This window comes from Rhinoderma darwinii, chromosome 3, assembly GCF_050947455.1.
Source record: "Rhinoderma darwinii isolate aRhiDar2 chromosome 3, aRhiDar2.hap1, whole genome shotgun sequence".
Classification (NCBI taxonomy): domain Eukaryota; kingdom Metazoa; phylum Chordata; class Amphibia; order Anura; family Rhinodermatidae; genus Rhinoderma; species Rhinoderma darwinii.
The window spans coordinates 162,543,216-162,555,597 of record NC_134689.1 but is presented as its reverse complement, the minus strand read 5'-3'; positions in this window follow the sequence as shown (position 1 = coordinate 162,555,597).

Here is a 12,382-nt window from a genome sequence, read left to right as displayed (position 1 = left end):
CAGGGGCGTCAGGAGCCAAGGAGAAGGCCCATTCTTGGGGCCCTTCCTGGAGCCGGGACATAATTATACCCACCCGCTGGCTCTCAGAACCTTAGGAGTGGGGCTTTAAGCGAAAATAGAGCCTACAACTCTCCCGAAAGGAGAGAAAAGTCTTTCGGTCCCCTGAGAACCGGTCAGGCAACTTGAGGTGGGGTTCAAGAGGTGAGGTGAGGGGCACTACCATGGTAGCATCAGGCTGGTTGACCCTCTGAGCCAGGGCCTGGACCTGTAGGGAGAGACCCTGCATTTGCTGAGCCAGGGTCTCAAGGGGGTCCATAGTAGTGTGAGGGACCAGGGTAGACTAGGTATATGGGCTTGTGATTATGTAATGATGGGGGTAAGGAAACAGACAAGTGAGCCCTAATCTACCCGCCACTCAGTCCCTGCCTACTTGCAACGACCCGCCCTAGGCGACGGGGTACAACTGGGCGACGGTCCCTACGCTCAATAAGTGCACGACAGACAAACAGACAAGAGTACACAGAAGCTAAGGGAAAAGGGGCAGTTACCCACGGCAACACCGTGAGCAACAAGAGTGGTGAACGAGCCGAGTCAAACCAGGAGTGTACGAGGTACCAAACGCAGAGCAGGAGAGTAGTGAACAAGCCGAGTCAAACCAGGAGTGTACGAGGTACCAAACGCAGAGCAGGAGAGTAGTCAGTAAGCCAGGGTCAATGTGAAGCAGGGTCAAATAGTTCAGAAGCTGCAGCAGGGCCAGGAAACCAAACGAGAAGAATCACAAGCAAGGAGGAACAGGAAAGGCAGGTATAAATAGAAAGAGGGCGGGAGCTAGCTCCGTCTGGCCAGGCTGTGATAGGCTCTCCCACTCCTAAGCCTGCCATCCTGAGTGATGGAAGATGGAGTCAGTCTCACAGACATAGAAGCAGATGCAGACTGATTACCTATGGGCGTTGACACAGAAGCTGTACCTGGCAGATCCTTTACACTCAGTACATAAATACAGCACTAGATCCAAGCTCTGACATATATACAGCACCAGAATCAAGCTCAGTACATATATACAGCACTAGAATCAAGCTCAGTACATAAATACAGCACTAGAACCAACCTCAGTACATAAATAAATCCCCAGAACCAAGCTCAGTACATATATACAGCACCAAAACCAATCTCTTATGTATATACAGCACCAGAACCAATCTCAGTACTTACATACAGTATCAGAACCAAGATCAGTACATATATACAACATCAGAACAAATACAACTGAATTTATTGCAACCCCTGCCATATAGGTTTGTACGGCGTAAAACTACAGCTCCCAGCTTGGCCCGAACAATGGTGGGGATATGCTGGGAGATGCGGTTTCACCAAAAAAATCATATCCTAATCATACCACCATCATCTCGCTGCAGATCATACAGTGACTACAGTGCTGATTAGAGGCAGAATAAGCATTTACATTAAGTGACTCACCGGTGACGTCTCAGAATCTAGTTCTTTTCTTCTCCCTCCGGTCCCGACATCTATGATAGATTTCTACTGGCCATAACCCATTTCTGCAGTTTTCCGTTCAGATGTCTTCAGCTTCTCACTTTTAAAACATTTCTGCATCTATAAACGAAGTTAAAATTCTCAACACCTCTAAATATAATAAAGCGCCATACACTGCTCCTCTAACTATAATAGCGCCATACACTGTGTCCCTGATGATAATAGTACCATACACTGTCACACACACACACACACACACACACACACACACACACACACACACACACACACACACACACACACGCACACACACACTGTGCCCCCTGTAGATAGGGCCCCATAGCCCCCTGTAGATAGTGACCCCAATAAAGCCTCTGTAGATAGTGACCTACATAGAAGCCCCTGTAGACAGTGCCCACATATGGACTCCAGAGCTGCAAGGTAACAGTGCTAACAACTGAGCTAGTGTGCTGCCCTACATATAGCTTCCCTTATAGCTAGTGCTCCACGTATAGCCCACCTTTGTATATAGTCTCCCATATTGCTCCCCCTGTATATAGTGTCCCTCATATAGCCCACCCCTGTAGACAGTGCCCTACATATAGCCACCCTATAGCTAGTGCCCCACAGGTAACCCACCGCTGTATATAGTGTCCCACATATAGCCCACCCTTATAGAAAATGCCCTAAAAATATCTCCCCTATAGATAGTGCTCTACATATAGCCCACCCCTGTATAGTGTCTCACATATAGCTCCCCCTGTATATAGTGCCCCACATATAGACCCCCCTGTAGATAGTGCCCCACATATAGGCCCCCCGGTAGATAGTGGCCCACATATAGGCCCCCCTGTATATAGTGGCCCACATCCCCACATATAGACCCCCCCGGTATATAGTGGCCCACATATAGACCCCCCTGTATATAGTGGCCCACATATAGACCACCCCTGTATATAGTGGCCCAAATATAGACCCCCCTGTATATAGTGGCCCACATCCCCACATATAGACCCCCCTGTATATAGTGGCCCACATCCCCACATACAGACCTCCCATGAAGATTGTGCCTCACATCCCCAAATACAGACCACCCCTATAGCTAGTGCCCCACATCCCCACATATAGATGACCCCCCCTGTAGATAGAGCCCCCAGTATATATAATGGCACTCACAGTTTTATGAGAAAAAAACAAAAAACTTTACATACTCACATGATCCCGTTCCCACGCTGTCCGCAGGCAATGCAGACATGCTCCCTTCTGAGCAGGTCTGCTGGAGCTGAACGACGCGTCGTTTAATGACGCTGATTGGCGGGGCAGAATGACTTTCCCCGTCAATCAGCGCCTTTCAATCACGGAAGCGGCGCGATGACGTCATCGCGCCGCTAGCCAATCAGCGTCATTGTAAGGCACTGAATGCCCGGCCATTCAGCGCTAATGCATGTATTTGGCTGTTGCTAGCACCGGGCCCCCTCCGATGCTAGCGACGCCTACGGGCATGAGAGGGCCTGTGTTGCCCGGCCCATACTTGTTGGGGCGCGGGCCCCATAGTAGCGGCGCTACTGCTGTAGCAGCCATAACGGCTGCTAGCGGCACCATTGGGCATATGGGGAGGCGTGTCGGCTGGCGGCACGGGCACCCTCAAGCCGCGGGCCCCATAGCAGCCGCTACGGCTGCTACCACGATAGTGACGTCACTGCTTACAACCCTGAATGGCAAAGACCCAGTTTGCCATAAAGTGGAAAACATTCCCTCCAGAAAGCAAATGGATTTATAGTTTAAAGACGTTTGCTAAATGAGGTTTCAATCAAGAAAAACTATTTTTTATTAGTTGAATACATTATTTGAAATCATAAAATCATATTTGTTTTAATGTAATTATTTATTAAAATATTTTCTATTTGTAATAATTTTTCATATGTACTATGATAGCAGGTATGTTACATAACAAAAACTATCTAAACATGGCAGCCCCTTCAACAAATACTGGACCACAGAAAAATGGCCTACATTTTTTGTGAAAGACTAGGTAAATTCTGTAATTTTTTAATGTATTTCTTTTTACGTCTTTCACCGTGTGGGTTAATTCATGTTATATTGTAGTAGTTCAAACATTTACGGATGTGGCAATAGCAAGTTTTTTTATTTTTTATTTACAATACTTTTGGGGAAAAATAAATCTTTTTTTTTTTTTACTTTTAAGATTTTTTTTGTATGTAACAAACTTTTAACTGTTTTTTACTGTTTTAATTAGTTGGAGGGGACTTGAACTAGTGATCGTTGGATCGCATGCACACTATACTGCTATACTTATGTATTGCAGAATAATGTGTTTTTTACTGGACCCTATTAAGCCCTGTCTCTGGGCTTAATAGAGTGGCAGACCTGTGGACCTTCACTAGGCTCCCAGGCAGCCATGACAATCACGGGCACCTAGCATTTGCAGGGGCAGTGATTGGCTGTCGGAGGGAGCTATCATATATATATATATATATATATATACACAGAGCCGGCCTTAGGGGGTGTGCGACCTGTGCCATTGCACAGGGCGCATCACTCCAGCAGGTGGAAGGGGGCGCTGCGCTGGCTCCCTTCCCCTGCTTGTTTCAGGAGCGCTCGGGCCTAGTGACTCAACAGTCGCCTTTCCGCCCGGGCGCTTCTTCATTCAGTGGCATCGCTGCTAGCGGCGACACCGGGCATGAGGGCACCCGTGCTGCCCACCAGGAGGGGACTTCCCATGGCCGGCAGCGACGCTAGCAGCCGCTGCGGCTGCTACAGCGGTGTTGGCCCCACTGTAGCAGAGCAGGGAGGTATCTCCCTGCACTGCTATATACTAGCGCTACTGTAGCTCCCTGAAGGAGTGGAATCCCTGTTTGGCTGGAGATTCCACTCCTGGACGGAGCACTTGATTTCCATTTATGGTCAGTGACATCAGGGGCAACTTCAGTAGCCAAATCCCCGCCCACAGCGATGCCGACTGGGGCTGTGTGGCACCATCTACTAGGGGGCTGTGTGGCACTACCTACAAGGAGGCTGTGTGGCACTACCTACAAGGGGGCTGTGTGGCACTACCTACAAGGGGGCTGTGTGGCACTACCTACCAGGGGGCTGTGTGGCACTACCTACAAGGGGGCTGTGTGGCACTACCTACAAGGGGGCTGTGTGGCACTACATACAAGGGGGCTGTGTGGCACTACCTACAAGGGGGCTGTGTGGCACTACCTACAAGGGGGCTATGTGGCACTACTTTCAGGGGCCTGTGTGGCACTACCTGCAGAGGGCTTTGTGGCACTACCTACAAGGGGCTGTGTGGCACTATCTACAGGGGGCTGTGTGGCACTACCTACAAGGGGGCTATGTGGCACTATCTACAGGGGGAATCTGTGAGTGGCGGGTTGATGGTCATTTTAGTGAGAGTGGTGGGCTGATGGTCATTTTACTGTGAGTGGCTGATGGTAATTTTACTGTGAGTAGTGTGCTGATGGTCATTTTAGTGAAAGTGTCGGTCTGAGAGTGATTTTATTGTGAGTGGGAGGCTGATGGTCATTTTACTGTGAGTGGGGGGCTCATGGTCATTTTACTGTGAGTGGGGGGCTGATGGTCTTCAAGTGATTTTCACCTCTGAGCTCCAATTGAAATTAATAGGCAGAAAATACCTGCGGCGCCCGTTTGGAGTGCTTTTTTGCCTGCGTCTTTTGCATTAGCTTCAACGGCTTAAAGAAAACGCAAAAAAAAAAAGGTCAAATAACGCTGTCAATTCAAAATTTGATTCCAAATTCCTGAAGGAATTTTGAGGCAGATTTTTTCAGCCTTACTAAAAACGTTGCGTAAACATACCCTAAGAGTGGAGTGCTTGTTTTTAGCCGTTTTCTGTCTTTTTCTAAACAATTTTTCATAGGGGTGCACTGAGGAACTTTTATTTTTCCAGTGGTGCCTCGAGTCCGAAAAGGTTGGGAAACTCTGTACTAGACTACAAGATCACGCCGGCCTATGCAAGGGGGAGGTGGGGGCTGTATGGCACGATCTACAAGGAGGAGGTAGGCGGATTATGGCACTGTCTATAGGGAAGTTGTAGGGCACAATCTACAAGGGGGGCTGTGTGTGTGGCATCCAGGCGAGGGGGCATTATACCATGTGGGGGCCACTAAGTGGACATTATACTGTATAGTGGTACTACAGGGGGCAATATACTGTGTGTGTGGCACTTGGGGGCATAATACTGAGTGGGCACAATTAGAGGACAAAATACTGTGTCCTTGAAGGGGTTATAATATATTATATATTATTATACTGTATGGGGGGCACTAAAGGTGCATTATACTGTGTGTGGGCACTATATGGGCATTATACTTTTTTTATGGGGCATTTTTTTTTATGATGGGTTCGGGCGCCGGAAGATAATTTCGCATGGGGCGCCATCTATTCTAAGGCCGGCCCTGTATATATATATACACATGCACTCACAAAAAAAACATAAGACCAGGCCATGTGCACGTTACCGCAAAAGGATGAATCCACTCCTTAACTTGTAATGAATAGGTAAAAAATAGAACCAAAAATAGAACCAAGTAACTGCACCAGGACTTCAATTTTCAAAGGAGAATTATAGATTTATTCACAACAACGTGAAAAAAATTTGCAACAAATTTGAACCGAAACGTTGCTCACTTTTTTCACTTTGTGGTGAATAAATCTACAATTCTCCTTTGAAAAAAGTCCTGGTGCTGTTACTTGGTTCTATTTTTTTAACTATATATATATATATATATATATATATATATATATACCTGTATATGTGTATATTATACAGCAGTTATGAGTAGTGTAGCAGAGAATCCAGCACTGGGGTGAGATAGAACTGTTACCAGACTGTGTCTCCTCTCTGCTCCCTCCCTTCTCCATAAACCAACATTATTCTACAGAACTGCGATAGAGGCCTCTAACGGAGTCTCTCAGGCAGATGTGAACAGAGCCTAACATATCTTGTGGGTTGCACCAAACTGTCAGGCAAACTGGACCACAAAAGAAGTTTCAAATGTTGTCAAGTATGCAAAAAATAGATTTTGCTTGTCTCTCTCAGTAGTAATGCCTTTACAAATCGAAGTACATATTCATTGGAAATTCTCTATAAAAAATAAAGTGTATTGCCATCTGTCACCGTTGTGACAGTGTTCCGTCGTTTTGACGGAATCAATAGCGCAGTCGACTGCGCTATTGATTCCGTTCAAAGCAACGGAACCCTACGGAAAACATTAGCTAGGTTTCCATCACCATTGAGTTCAATGGTGAGGGAATCGGAAACTGAGGTTTCCGTTTGCCTTTCCACTGAGGGTTTAACCCGACGAAAACCTCACTCCTCAACGGAAACGGACACTGATGTGAACACACCCTTAGTTATAAAGACAGCACTGTCATTAGCTTTATCTAAATTTCTATGTTTTATTTACATAAATAAACTTTCCTGTTCACATTTTTTATTTATCTGACGTCCTATGGACCAGGTTCATAACTAATAAGCAATTCATTTAGCTTGGCCCAGGCACATGGTGACTAACTAGCTATTAAAACATAGGTGCTTGCCAGGTTGCTCTGTACGTGCTGACAATGGCATCACTGTTTATCTCCACATTCATGTTATTTTTTTTATATAAAAGCAAATGTTTTTTCATAATATCAGGACATGTTCTACGGATGAGCAGTATATTGTATGAAGCCAGACATAAATAAAGTGATTCATTAAATTGTCATTACTTTTGCCATCCGAATCACGTAATTGGTTGAAGGGTTTGACGTTGCCTTATGATGCTCTTTTGAAGTTTAATTGTTCTTTCCTAATTATTTCCTGACATAGCCGAGCCCACACATGTACTGGCTTATAAGGTAACACTGCATCCGTCCACAGCTCTGCTGCCTTGCGGTGACTCAAATAGCAGGCCAAAGTTAATTTGTTTAGATCACATTTCTACACAGGCGCAAGTAATTTCATCAAATTAGATGTTCCTGACCTCTGCTTGGTGATTCATACAGTATGTGAAGAAACAAATGAAATACTTGGCATTTTACAGCATATTGCAATAACACCGTATTCAATTGTTCTCAAATGTCAGATGAGCAAAACTCAGAACAACTACACTGCAAGTGAACATTACAATGTCAATCTATTTTTCTGTTACAATTTGTTTTTGGGCAATTTGATATATAAAAGAAATAAAGATATTTTAACCATTATCAACATATTAGTTATTCATCTACAGTGCCGAGGAAAGTAAGAACAGTCATGCTGTACCTTTCTTCTTATTTTTTTCTCTTTTAATTCAATTCCTCAAAGAGCTATTAATAATGTAATTTAACTATTTGCATTCAAAGTATTAAAATTCTCTTATATTTATTACATAAACAAATGACCCAGTTTACATTGGTCAATTATATATTATATTGTCATAGGGTTCTCAGCAGTTGGATACAGAGTTTCGGACTATGGTGCAGGTCCCGAGTCTACAGCGATCTCTTTTGTTGTTTCTGTAGAAGGGCTAGAAGAAGCCAGAATGCTGCCATAACGCCCTTTGGTTGCTTAGTATTTTTTACAGTCCATGGTGCAACACATGGCCCTTAGCTGCACAGTACAAATTCATTCGGTCAGCAGCTAATTCACTCTATAATCGGAACCAACTGACAGCTGTCAGTCGTCCCACGAGTGCAATAGTGTAGTCCGTAATATACCCCGCTGTGCCTCAAGCCAGCAGCTGGGTGTGATCCAACACTTACCTGCTCCATTGACTGCTGATCGCCGTCGGACAATCCACCGCACGGTCTCCTCTGCACTATTGCTCCGTTCATCTGTGGGGGTTCCTGCACGGCTGCTCACAAGACAGTGCGGTCTCGGCCGGCTTCACCTTGCGAGAATATCTCGCCCATACAGCGCAAACTGTATTGCCGCCCCGCATCCAGGCACAGCGCTGATACTGGGTCCCTCACTGCTGGGAACATAGTCCGATATTTAGACGACTCACTGACACCGTTGCCCCAGCTGACAGCTGGGCGCCGTTGCAGTGTATCAACAATAGCCATCTACCACGTTGCTGCTCCGGTCACAGGGAGCACCATCGTGGGAGATTATCTGGCTGGAACCTAGTCACACTGTGCTGCTTGTTAACCGCATGGCGGCACACTAATAAATATATGTGATTCTTACAGTGACACAATTTGGCAGTACACATTGGAATGTGAAATCATAGTGACACAATTTGTTACACTGTTCATTGGTCATCCTTGGGGGGTTCCGTCACGGCTGTTCAGTAGACAGTGCGGTCTCGGCCGGCCTCAATTTCCGAGAATATCTCGCTCCTTATCATACACCGCTTACTGTATTGCCGTTGGCTGGAACCCATTCACACTGTGCTGCTTGTTAACCGCATGGCAGCACACAATTAAATTTGATTCTCACAGTGACACAAGTTGGCAGCACACATTCTAATGTGAATTTCACAGTGACATAATTGCTATGCTGTTCATATGGTCTAAGGGTATGTGAGTTTGGGGGTCACTCGCACATACCCGATTGCACCATTGGTATTTTATCTCATTTGTTAATTTTAATGAACATCAATAAAAGTTATATATTATATATTAATAGATCACACACTTTCCTCTTCTCCTTCCCTCCAACATATACAATACCTAGGTGCAGGGGCGTAACTAGGAAAGACTGGGCCCCATAGCAAACTTTTGACTAGGGCCCCCCCTCTGCTGGGTATCACGCAACCCCCCCCCCCTTTATAGATAGTGCCTCCCTATAGATTCCACCACACAGCGCCCCCCTATAGATAGCACCATACACAGCCCCCTGCAGATAACGCCATACAGCCCCCCCTGTAGAGAATGCCATACAGTCCCCCCTGTAGAGAATGCCATACAGCCCCCCCTGTAGATAATGCCATACAGAACACCTCTGTAGATAACGCCATATAGCCCCCCCCCAAAAAAAAAACGGCCTATAGTTTGTCCTACAAAAGACATGCATCCCCTATCCACAGGATAGGGGATACATGTGTGATCGCTGGCAGCGATAAGGAGAATGGGGGACCGAAAGTCCCCCGAAGTTCTCCATGACTAACCTCGGACTTCCGGCGTCTGCGCAGTTCAATAAAAATGAAAGGAGCGCTAGTCACGCATGCGCACAAGCGCGACCGGCGCTCCATTCATTTCTACGGAGCTGCCGACACAGACCCCGGAAGTCCGAGGTTTGTCATGGAGAACTTAGGGGGGACTTTCGGTCCCCCGTTCTCCTCATCGCTGCCAGCGATCACACATGTATCCCCTATCCTGTGATTAGGGGATACATGTCTTATGTAGGAACAACCCCTTCAGTGGCGTCGCGCTGTAGCAGCCATAGCGGCTGCTAGCGGAGCCTGCGGCCATGGGAGGGGGCCGTGCCGGCGGGTGGCACGGGCCCCCTCATGCTGCAGGCCCTGTAGAAGTCGCTACGGCTGCTATAGCGGTAGTTACGCCACTGCGTATAGGTTTGTACGGCGTATAACTACAGCTCCCAGCATGGCCTGAACAATGATAAGGATATGCTGGGAGATGCGGTTTCACAAAAAAAATCCTATCACCATCATCTCGCTGCAGATCATACAGTGACTACATTACTGATTAGAGGCAGAATAAACATTTACATTAAGTGACTCACCGGTGACGTCTCAGATTCTAGTTCTTTTCTTCTCCCTCCGGCTCAGACATCTATGATGGATTTCTACCGGCCATGACCCATTTCTGCAGTTTTCCGTTCAGATGTCTTCAGCTTCTCACTTTTAAAACATTTCTGCACCTATAAACAAAGTTAAAATTCTCAACACATCTAAATATAACTGTCACAAACACACAACATGCCCCCTGTAGATAGTGACCTACATAGAAGCCCCTATAGATAGTGCCCACATATGGACTCCAGAGCTGCAAGGCAATAGTGCTAACCACTGAGCCACCGTGCTGCCCTACATATAGCTTCCCCTATAGTTATTGCTCCACGTATAGCCCACCTCTGTACATAGTGTCTCACATATAGCTCCCCCTGTATATAGTGTCCCACATATAGCCCACCCCTGTAGACTGTGCACTACATATAGCCACCCTGTTGCTAGTGCCCCACAGGTAACCCACCCCTGTATATAGTGGCCCACATATAGACCCCCCTGTATATAGTGGCCCACATATAGACCCCCCCTGTATATAGTGGCCCACATATAGACCCCCCCTGTATATAGTGGCCCACATATAGAGCCCCCTGTATATAATGGCTCACATATAGAGCCCCCTGTATATAGTGGCCCACATATAGACCCCCCTGTATATAGTGGCCCACACCCCCACATATAGACCCCCCCTGTAGCTACTGCCCCACATATAGACCCCCCTGTAGCTACTGCCCCACATATAGAACCCTATATATAATAGCCCACATAAAGATGACCCCCCCCCCCACTATAGATAATGCCATTCGCATTTTTATGAGGGAAAAAAAACAAAAACTTGACATACTCACATTCTCCGGTTCCCACGCTGTTCACTGGCGATGCAGACATGCTCTCTTCTGAGCATGTCTGCAGGAGCTGAACGAGCGTCCTCCAATGACGCTGATTGGCGGGGCAGAATGACTTGCCCCGCCAATCAGCACCTTCTAAGCATGGAAGCGGCGCGATGATGTCATCGCGCCGCTAGCCAATCAGTATCATTGTAAGGCACTGGATGGTCAGGCACGGAACATGCCCGGCCATTCAGTGCTAATACATGTATTTGGCTGCCGCTAGCACTGGGGCCTCCTCCGGTGCTAGCGACACCTACAGGCATGAGAGGGCCTGTGTAAGGCTCGGCGTCGCGGGCCCCACAGTAGCGACGCTACCGCTGTAGTAGCCATAACGGCTGCTAGCGGCGCCACCGGGCCCCCTCAAGCCCCGGGCCCCGTAGCAGCCGCTACTGCTGCTACCGCGGTAGTTACGCCACTGCCTAGGTGGTGCACACCATTATGATCTATCTTTCATACAAGTGTGTGATAGGTGGTCTCTCACATATTACTCATTTTGGCCCAGCCCGGAAGGCGACAGCTGCTAGAACTGTAATGAGATAACTTATAAGAAGAGGTAGCGGTGGGCATTGCTAGCACAGGAAGCAGAGGCTGGGCTGCCTGTTACATTGAAGCCCTGACGCTGTGGACACTGTTGTCTGTGCTGGCCTCTCTGCATAATGTAATGGCTTTCTCTCCTCACTGCACTAACTAGCTTGGTTTGGGCAAGAATGAGGGAGACCATGTGTACAGCTGCTACATCAGAAGAGGAGGGACTGCCGTCCCTCACAGGCAGAACTTTATTCAGCCATAGACAATAGGCAACCGGTGGGGGAGGGTACAGAATCTGCAACATGAGCTCCTCCTGGACTGCACTTCACATGCTCAGAACCTCTGCTCCAAGGTATAGATTATTCCCAACCTCCCTCCTTCCTCCCCTCATCTGTATACAACTATTCAGGGCCCCTCTACTCTCCTAGTTTTACAGCTATCCAGTATACCATCCTCAGACTCTTTCCTCATAACCTACGCTTAACCCCTTCTTCTCTTCCCTCATGATGTCGTTTTCCAGTGCTTAAAGTGTAACTAAACGTTCAACAAACTTCTGACCTGTAATAGTGACATGTCAGAAGTTTTGATTGGTGGGGGTCCGAGCACTGAGACCCCCACCAATCGCTAAAACCAAGCGGCAGAAGTGCTCGTGTGAGCGCTCAGCCGCTTCGTGTCTGCTTGGCTCTTTCCGGAAATCAATGTATCGGAGTACGGGCTCAATAGAAAGTCTATGAGCCCGTACTCTGATACATCGGCTTTCCGGAAAAATCCGAA